Here is an 8,708-nt window from a genome sequence, read left to right as displayed (position 1 = left end):
GAACCACCGGTCATTGCTGTTGTATCCCCAATTTTAGATCAAAGAATTCTTAGAGGCAGTAGTGTTGCAAAAGTAAAAAAAATCTTTATCTCAGCTGGGGCTCCTCACTCCCCACTGGAATAGGAGACGAGCAGAGGCAATACTGGGACACACAGACAGTATAGCGGGAATACAGAGTTGTTGGGTTCAACCATACGTCAACCAGTTAGGACCGACAAAACGTTCACAAAAATCACAAAAGCAGGCCTGTACGTTTACAAAAGAGTTTAAGGTCAGCCAATTAGAACAGGCAGCGTTTGCAATCTTAAGATTAGGACACATTTGGTGTTGTGTGCTAATCACCAGTGTGACAGGTTTTACTGCCTCACGCTTTACCATGGCTGAGGTTATAACCCCACTGGGACAGGCTTTAAGTTTCCATGTTTTATAATTCCTAAGGCAAATACTTTATCTCCTGCTTTACTTAGGGAGAGTCAAGTAATCCTTTAGCAAACACTGGGAGTCAGGCCAGATCCAGGTGAGGGATTTAACTCTTTCAATTGCAAAATACATGTGTGTCTTGCCAAACTGTGCTTTCCAATCGCTGAGGCAGGGAGAAGGGTTTCTTTCTTAGATTTTTGTTGTTGTTGTTGTTATTGTTGTTGTTGTGTGGCAAAACTTTTCCTGAGGAGATGCAACGCACGTCGACTCACTTCAGACATTGAGTCCACGACAGACCGAAGTACAGATATCCCCAAGGTCCAACTTGATGAATTAGTGAGTTTTATTGTGGGCTACTTACCGGAATATGGAAGAGGGGTGCTTACAGGAGCAGAAATGACTCGCACACAGGCACTACAACAGGTTAGAGAGTTCTTCCAGGCAGCTCGGCAGGTTTCTGCTTTTTCTCAGCAGCTGGTCTGGTCTCAGTTTTCTTTGCAGCTTGGCTTATCTGAGTCTTCTTTGCAGCTTTATTGCTTACTCTTACCGGGGAAGATGGGGTGAATCTGGTCAGTTTCAGAAACTTCCTGAAGCTGTTGTAAGTTGTTTACCTTCCTGCTTATTAAGGAGCTTCCCTGCAGGATGGAATGTTTCAATCTCTGACAAAACTGCTGAAAACATATTTTGTGCACAGGTCATTGACTATATGTATGTATATACGTACCCCATGGATGCCTGGTGCCATGGAGGTCAGAAGATGTCAGATCCCATGTAATGGTTGTAAGCCACCATATGGGTCCTGGACACTGAACCCAGGTCTTCTGGAAGAGAAACAAGTTCTTCTAACAACTCGGCCATCTCCCCAGCCCCAAAGGAGGTTTTAAGGATCATGGGAAGGGTTACATAAGACTTAATAAATCAGATGGCCTTGACCACAAATAGTAAGTTCAAATTTAGCTATCAGAACATGGCCACTCCTGCCTTGAACCAACAATCACTGGCAGGTGGCCTGGCAGAGGTATTTACTATGCAGGGCATGGCTTTAGAAGGGGCTTTGCTGAGTACTTCTTGTTTTAGGGCACACATCCCTGAGCTCTTTCCTTCAGAGCCAACCAGCTTACTGTATTAATTTGTTCATTTGGTTAGGTACTGAAGAAAATGACTGGATTGATTCAGACAACTTGTACACCATACCTGGAATTGACTGAACAATCATTTTTTGGTTGATTGGTTGTTTTCGAACATTTATTTATTTATTACATTTATTTACTTTGTGTGGTACCTATGAAATAATCCATAGGAGATAGTTATTGACAACCACACTGATCGAGCAAATTAGAAGTGTTGAGTCCTTTTTTTCATTGACAGACAGACCAAGAAGAGTGAGCTCAGGCCTCTGAAAAGCCTCTTGGTGCCCAAGCTCGGGGTTACAGTGCTTTTAGAGGTGAAATCATAATTATACCAGTACTCAGGAGGGGCAGGTATTGTGAGGGACTCAGAGCAAGCAGCGCAGTAACATCTGCTTCCTTTCCAAGGCCCGTGGTCAAGGTCACAGACAGTCCTTGAAGCATTGCCAAGGCAGATGTGGCTGGTGCAGGGTGGAAACCTGAGACGTGACTAAGCAGACATAAAATCAATTGGGACAGGATGGCATGGCCTCAGTCATTTCACCTGTGGACGATTGTGGGCCTGCAGAGGTCAGACAGCAACCGGCTGCATTGGCCTGGGCTGCATGCCTTGTCACTGCTGCAGGGTGATGCAGCTCTTCCTTTCAGATTCACCTTTGCTTACTTTCTATCAGTGCCCAGTGTTTTACACCTGACTTTTCCTGGGAAGGTATGTTTCCTCACAGACCACAACACCAAAAACAGACCAAAAAAGAAAAAGGAAAAGAAACGTCACCTAACACTACTGTCTTAGTCAAGGCAACTCTTCGACAGCATTTAATTGGAGGCGTACTTACAGTTTCAGAGACTTAGTCTATTATCATCATTGTGTGAGGGAGCATGGCGGCATGCATGGCGCTGGAGCAGGAGCTGGGAGCTGCATCCTGTTCCTCAGGCAGAGACAGACTTGTATGAGCCTTCGAAACTTGCAAGTGCCCCCCTAGTGACACACTTCCTTAATCCTTTCAACAGGGCCACTCCCTGGTGACCAAGCATTCACATCTAAGAGCCTATGGGGGCCATTCTTATTCAAACACAACTACCTTGGTGAATTGTTGGCAGAAGTTTCTGTCCTGTCTGCCAGCTCCCGAATAACCGAACAGAGACTTAATATTACTTAAAAAAGCTCAGCCACTAACTCACCCATACACAGAAAATAAAAATAGAGAAAAACAGAACAAAACAAAAACATTGAGGTCTTTAAATATTAAATATGTGCTGGGGTCTGGAGCTGGGAATATAGCATACGCACTTTCCCAGCAGATATGAGGCCCTAACTGCTGTAGTAATAATAATAATAATAATAATAATAATAATAATAATAATAATCTTTTAAGGTACATTTAGAATATATTATGAAGTTAGTATCTAGATATATACGTTTAAAATTGTCCTCTTTCCCATCAAGATGGGCATCCACCTTCAAGAAACCCACTGGGCAAATGTTGCTGCTAGCCACGAGTGTGCACCTCATCGGGCCTCTGGGAGGAAGAAGGCTCTGGTCTCTGTGACCACATACATTTGAAGACATGCCTGAGGGATGTCTCGGTACAGGAGCTGTCCCAGAACTGAAGGGCATAACTTCCTTTTTAGGTAGCCTCCTTCCATCCATTCCACTCTGACAAAGAGAGAACAGTGTGTCAGCTTCTCACTGAGGTATCCATCCCTGCTGCTGGTAAAGGGCACCTGTTAGGACTACTGTCCTTCTGTCTTAGTTAGGGTTTTATTACTGTGAAGAGCACCATGACCACAGCAACTCTTATAAAGGAAAGCATTTAATTGGGGGTGCCTTACAGTTTCAGACGTTTAGTCCATTGTCATCATGGCGGGAAGCAAAGCAGCATGCAGGCAGACATGGTGCTGGAGAAGGAGCAGAGGGTTCTACATCTTGATCCTTAGGCAGCAGAAGGAGACTGTGTACCACACTGGGCATAGATTGAGCATACATGAGCCCTCAAAGCACCCCCCCCCCCAGCGACACACTTCCTCCAACAAGGCCACACCTCCTAATAGTGCCACTCCCTTCGGGTCTAGGGGTTCCATTTTCTTTCAAACCAACACACTTTCAGCCAGCCCTGCCCTTGCTGTGATGTACTTTGGGCCTCGTTTGGTGCTCTGTTGAGATCCAGAGGCCACCCACCTGGGACTCATCTCGTCCCATCCCATCCAGCCCAGGGTTTTAAGGACAATCTCCTGAGCCAGTGTCTGAGCCTCCTGTGTCCCTCCTTTTAAGGCCTCGGAGTCCTGGACTAGAACCTCCAAAACTCTGAGCGAAAACAAACCTTTCACTTTGCAGGTGACTTGTCTCAGGAACTGAATGACAGTCATGAGGAGCTGACCCCCACAGTGAACGGCAGGACCTACACCGGGCTGCTCTGAAGCCAGCATGCGGTGGCTACAGGCCTGAACAGGATGAGCACAAGTCTGATGACAGGAAGGGAGGGAATGTTTGGGGAGCCTGGACAGCTGGGAATAGACCCTGTCCTCAAGGAGGTCCCGGGCAGAGCACCAGCTCACCCTCCCTCCACCCCCCAATCTCTTCCAGGCCTCCCACCCCATCCCCAACACGCCAACCCCAAGTGAAGGCTGAAAAGTGGCCTCTTGCTGCTCTGGCCCTGGAAGTACAGAAAGCCAGTCTCTAGGACACAGGGAGGGAGGGAGGGAGGGGAAAGTTCTGGCCCAGGTAAGAAGGGCTGTGAAGACATCTAGGACAGGCAGTGGTGATGCATCTACATTTTGTCCCCAAAGCAACTGACCCAGAAGGCCATGCTTCGCTCTCCATGGTGACTGAGTGGATTTGCAGGGAAGCCAGAAAAACAGCCCAGAGCCAGGAGAGGCCATGAGCCAGCGCAGCTCCAGGCTGCTGAGCAGGCCCAGGTTGGCATGGGGTGAAGTGGAGGGTCGCAGCAGGAGGCCACAGACAGAGCCTGTGAGCCATGGGATTCTCCCCAAATGAAGCTGGGTTCTGAATGTGGGTGGCTGTGCCAAAGACACCTCCTCCACGCTGACTCAGCCTTGCTTGTCCTTCCCAAGCCTGGGAGCAACAGTGACCCCTGCTTTACACAGCCCCTCCTCCACGCTACCCCTGCTGGCTTTTCTTCCAAGGTCAAATACACGTGACCCATGGGACAACTCTGTCTTTTCTGTCTTTCTCTTTCCTCCTCCTCCTTCTCCTCTCTCTCTCTCTCTCTCTCTCTCTCTCTCTCTCTCTCTCTCTCTCTCTCTGCCTGTCTATCTCTCTCTCTCTCTCTCTGTAGGTTGCTGTTCCAGTGTAGGTACACACCCATAGAGGTACAGAGGTTAGAGGTCAACCTCAGATGTCATTTCTCAGGAGCCATCTACCCTCTTGTTGTGGTGACAGAGTCTCTCACTGGGACCTGGGACTCATCCACTAGGCTACATTGGCTGGCCAGAGAGTCCTAGGGATCCTCTTGTCTCTGCCTCCTCAGAGCCAGGATTGCTAGGGATCCAACTCTGGTCCTGATGCCTGTGTGGCGAGCGCTTTTCTGACTGAGCCATACTCCACCCCCTACATCCCCTTCGCCAGCACTACATTCCAGCTAGAAATGGGCAGTGTTTGCAAAGCCAACACAGGCTCTGGCCTTACCTGGTTCACGTGGAGAACACTGCTCCTAAATGGGCCTAAAACTACCCCTTGAGAGACAAGGGCACTTCTGCTAACTTCTTCCTGGGAAATAGCAACAGTTTATTCATTTTCTTGGTCAGAGGCTCACAAGGATCCAACACATCCCCAGGAGAGAAACAAATGCTTCACAGATGATCTTTATAACACTCATATTAATAAATGTACACATCAACTGCACCAGCAGTGTGGCAGTCCAAAGTGGAGGACGTGTTTATTAACTGGCATTGCTTGCAAGATTGCTGGGGGGCAGCCTTGCCCCTGCTCTGGCATTAGGGGTATACACAGCAGCCTTCTGGTATTAAAAAACCACTAGGGAGTTTGTGCCTTTTCTCAGTCCCACTCTTTCCATTATGGGGGAGCCAAGTTCAATGCCAGGATCCCACAGCTACAGTGAACGTAAAGAACTAATTATGGAAAATTGTCTTCACATGCACACTGTGGCACACTTGTTCTCCACCCGCCCCCAAATAAGATCAAATGGAAGCGAATCTGGGTGTGGTGGCTAGTGCCGATAATCCCACACTTGATTGTTTTGAGGGTGCTGCTTTGGGAAGAGGCAGTGTTCGAGTAGAACTGAGGGCCACTAAAGGAAGGCCATTGCCTCCTGAAGAAAAGAATGGACATGTGCCATCATTTGCTAGCTTGAGGGTTAATCCAGGGCCTGGAGAAATGGTTCAGTGGTTAAGTGTACTGGCTGGTGGTCCAGAGGACCCAGGTTCAATTCCAAGTCCCACACAGCAGCTCACAACTATCTGTAACTTTAGTTCCAGAGGATGCAATAGCCTGGACAATCTGACCTCTGCAATCTGACCTCTGGAAAATCAGATACACAGACACGCGTGAAGGCAAAACACCTATCCACAAACTTCTACTAAAGATAAAATAATTTTCTTAAAATAGAGTTAATCCAATTGTACCTGTCAATTACCTGTCCAAGGGACCATCCCTCAGGATGGTGGATTTATCTTAGTGCTCACTGATGAGAGAAGAGGAGCAATTAATTAGCCCTTTAATACGGTAATGTACCTTTCTTCCCCAGCATCCTCGGCCCTTAGTGCAGTCTCTATGGCAGCAATGAGGTTGCCTTGGGTCTGCCCCTCTGTCCCCTCTGGTGCTGACCAGCGCCTAAGTACACATTTGCTGGTACTCTGGGTTTCCTTACTCGCTGTGATGCCCCAGTTCCCTCATGTGTCTGCTTGTCTGCCCTCTGGCTGACCTCCACACCGGGTTAACTCAAATGGCATGTCTGTCCTCCTCATAAGCTTCTAAAGCTATAATGATCTTGTCTCTAAAACTCACCCTCTGTGGTCCACATATTTCAGTCTTGGAATTCTCGAGACAAGGACCCCAAAGCCACTGGCTAGAGGTGCTTTTGTGACTATCAAGTTTTCCAGGACCCTAGTCCCCCAAGCTAAGAAAGTCTCTATTGTTCTCAATATCACCACCACCACCACAGAATTGCCATATCAATTATGTTTAATCTGTAGGTTTGAAAAAAAATCTTTTTTTTTTTTTTTTTTTTTTGAGACAGTCTCTTGCTACATAGCCCAGGCTGGCCTCATACTCTCAATCCTCTCTTGCCTCAGGCTCCTGAACACTGGATTACAGGTGTCTTCCACCATGCCTAGTTTGAATTTTTTTTTTTTTTTTTGAGACAGCATTTCTCTGTGTAGCTCTGGTTATCCTGGAACTCTGTAGACCAGGCTGGCCTTGTGCTCACAGAGATCCACCTGCCTCTGTCTCCACAGTGCTGGGATTAAAGGCGTGTGCCACCACCCTCTGGCTTGATTTTTTTTTTTTTTTAAGTAAACAGAATGAGTGGGTTTCCTCCATCCTAGCATCTTGTGCTATAGTGAAAACTAGACAGTGCACACAAAGCATGGAGCACCAGAAGCCTTCAAGAAAGCGAACGAGGCCCTGGGGTCCTGAGGGTTTACCTCTGCACTCTTTAGCGTATACCATTATCTGTTCTCCACTGTTGGCGTGAAGCAGACAGGTGAACAGTATCTGTCATGTCCGTGAGGAAGCTTTTAAGCCACTCCTTCTGCCACCGTCCCCAGAGCTTCTGTCGCTTGTGAGGTTTTTGACCCAGGAACTGGGCTAAGAAGCCCCCCCCCCCCCCCCCCCCCCGACAGGGCTCCTGAGGCACTGCTGTGGGTTTTAGTTTGGCTGTAATGAACTAGTGAGCTTAGAGACTGGCTGTCGCTGTGTTGTGGGTGCCCACCAGAGAAGACTGCTCAGACATGGGTTGAGCCAACAGGAAGTCTTCATTAGTCAGTCGCCAACTATACTGGGTGCTCAGGATCCTACAGTAACCCCGATCCTTCCTCAGGATCAGCTTCTAAGCATGAAAACCATGTCCTTGTTTGACATCATTTGGTTAACAAGAACAGTTATCCAGAAGCAGAACAGAAGCTAAAAAGCAGGGTTAGCACATTTTGAGACTCTCAGAACTCTATTAATGGATTAGGCCTTCGTTTTAGTTTTGGCAGGTGGTGCATATATGTGTTAAATTTTACAGCCTGAATGCACTTCCATCATGGAGTCAATTGTGCTAAGGTTTTGGTGCCTACCAAGGTCGGGGGCCTTGTTACAACTGTAGCCTGTTACAACACACAAGCACACATTCACACACTCACTTTTATTTTAGGGTGCATAACGCTGATACTGACCTCTAACCATCCTTTGGGTGGTGGTTTGAATGGAAATGGCTCCCCTAGGCTCATAGGGAGTGGGACTATTAGGTGTGACCTTGCTGGAGGAGGTGTGGCCTCGTTGGAAGATGTATGTCCCTGGAGGTGGGCTTTGAGGTTTCAGAAGCTCCAACCAGGCCTAGTGGCTCACTGTCTCCTCCTATGATTGCAGATCAATATGTAGACCTCTCAGCACCATGTCTGCCTGTGTGCTGCCATGCTTCCCTCCATGGTGATAATGGACTAAACCTCTGAACTGTTAAGTCAGCCCCAATTTAATATTTTCCTTTAGAAGAAAGTTGCCATGGTCATGGTGTCTCTTCACAGCAATAAAAGCCTAACTAAGACACTCTGATACTAGGAATTGTGGGGCATGACCTCTCACCTTTCAGCTGGTGGCAAACAAAGCAAGTGCAGCTGCCATTATGGCTAGAGAGCAGCCTAGGACCCATGAGGCCAGTGGTGGGAGGAAGGCGACACTGGGCACAGAGTGTCAGAAGAACCACAAGGTCCAACATGCCTTCAAGATAGATTGGGACTGAGGCTGCTGGGTTTGGGAGAAGCCACCAAGGATATGAGGGCACAGAGGGTCAGTAAAACCCATGAAGCCTTCAGTTTAACTTCTGTTCCTTCTGGAGGTGATATGACCCAGAATCTGCATGGCCACAATCACAGCCTCTGCTCCCCACTTCAGGCCCCTAGTTTAACTTTGCTTAGCATTCACATGTTAGAGACAATATCAAAATGTCCTGAGACAGGGTGAGCCATTGTTGTATGATAATA

At 47.6% G+C, this 8,708-nt stretch overlaps 1 long non-coding RNA gene across 3 annotated transcripts; it reads right to left on the bottom strand.

Moving 5' to 3' along the window:
• Positions 1–745: 745 nt before the first annotated feature.
• Positions 746–4,139, bottom strand: LOC121828208 (uncharacterized). Of its 3 annotated transcripts, XR_013049950.1 has the most exons (4): positions 3,869–4,138; positions 3,381–3,511; positions 1,145–3,204; positions 746–1,055 (listed from the first exon to the last, which is right to left on the bottom strand). It is a non-coding gene; the product is annotated as an uncharacterized LOC121828208 (long non-coding RNA). The 3 variants fall into 3 exon arrangements; XR_006070724.2 differs by having other exon boundaries at positions 1,145–3,480; positions 3,869–4,139; XR_013049949.1 differs by having other exon boundaries at positions 1,145–3,511.
• Between the last annotated feature and the right edge of the window lie 4,569 nt (positions 4,140–8,708).

This window comes from Peromyscus maniculatus, chromosome 3, assembly GCF_049852395.1.
Source record: "Peromyscus maniculatus bairdii isolate BWxNUB_F1_BW_parent chromosome 3, HU_Pman_BW_mat_3.1, whole genome shotgun sequence".
NCBI classification, from domain to species: domain Eukaryota; kingdom Metazoa; phylum Chordata; class Mammalia; order Rodentia; family Cricetidae; genus Peromyscus; species Peromyscus maniculatus.
The sequence above is the reverse complement of the archived record's forward strand: the minus strand, read 5'-3'. Positions and strand labels throughout refer to the sequence as shown.